The following is a 1339-nucleotide window of genomic DNA, read 5'->3' on the forward strand; positions in this document are numbered from 1 at the left end:
GTGTCCATCCAATTCATACCATGCAGAGTTGTTGATAAACATTGTTACTCATCTGGGGCATTTCCTTACTTCATATCCTTTTCCACTCATGAAAACACATGGCTCTTTGCTATATATTTTCTTTCATAATTCATAATCTTTCTTCCTCCTTGGAGATATACATGTTTTATTTTTTTAACAAATTGATTTGGTCTGAAAAACAAGGATTCTTAGAGGTCAGAAGCTATTAGAACATGTTTTAGTTGAATAGTACTTTAAAAGAACTCTTCAAAACAATTCACCCAAATTATTTAAAAAACACTGTGTAAATATACATGTACAGTCAAACTTAAAACATATACAAAAGGACAAGAAAGAACTTTTGTAAAATTAACTCCTCATAATCAATGCTTTTTTTTACCATTCTCTATAACTTTTACCTATATATTCCATCCAAAAAGCCTTACTGTGCTTTAAGTACAGTGTTTTTTGTACTTAAATTCAAAGTTTAAAACGTGATGTTTTTCTGCCATTATTTTAATCCTGCAGAGTTTTCCACTTATTCCTCTTCTTCTCCCCTATATCTACATTTTACATGTCAGCCCAAAATAAGTTAATTAACACTCACTAAGTATAATCTAGTGTCTGGAATCACCAGCTATGGAATATGAAGGCTTGGATTCAAATCCAAGTCTTCCCCATTAATTACTATATATTTCTTGGTTTCTTTATCTGAACTATAAAGAATGATTATTTTCTCCTGGGGGTGGGAGACTACACTTTTATGCTTCTTCCTACTACCATGCTTTTGTTCATGCACATGGAAAGAATGTACTTCATGCTTTCATCTGTCAAAATTCTTTCCATACTAACCAACTCCTCTTTGCAACTTCTCTTGCTAGCCATAAGAAGAAGTAATCCTTCCTATCTCTGCACATCCACTGCAGTTTGTTTATAGCTATCTTGTATTGTGTTTCCAATTTCCTAGCTTGCCTTGAAGCATTATGTAGGCAGGAATGGTACCATTTGACACTCTATAATGCCTTTCACAGAGCCTAAGATATTATAAGGGCTCATTCTAATATTCATTTTACTCATTTATTTCAGAAATACTTACTGAGTGTCTATTATGTGCTCTGCCCTAGAGAGAGAAGTTCGAGGAGCAAGTCTATGTCATCTTTGAGTTTATATTCCAAGCAGAAAGTGGCAAAAGATAGCTTAATGGCTGAATAAATAAACAATTAGGCTATCTCTCTCACCTCAATGGCAAAAACCCTCATTTAGCTTGCCTTTTTTGTTTGTCTGTTTGTTTTGTTTTGACAGTCATTTAGCAAATCTTTACTGAGAAGCTCTGACCCAA

This window comes from Propithecus coquereli, unplaced genomic scaffold, assembly GCF_000956105.1.
Source record: "Propithecus coquereli isolate 6110/MARCELLA unplaced genomic scaffold, Pcoq_1.0 Scaffold110, whole genome shotgun sequence".
Lineage (NCBI taxonomy): Eukaryota > Metazoa > Chordata > Mammalia > Primates > Indriidae > Propithecus > Propithecus coquereli.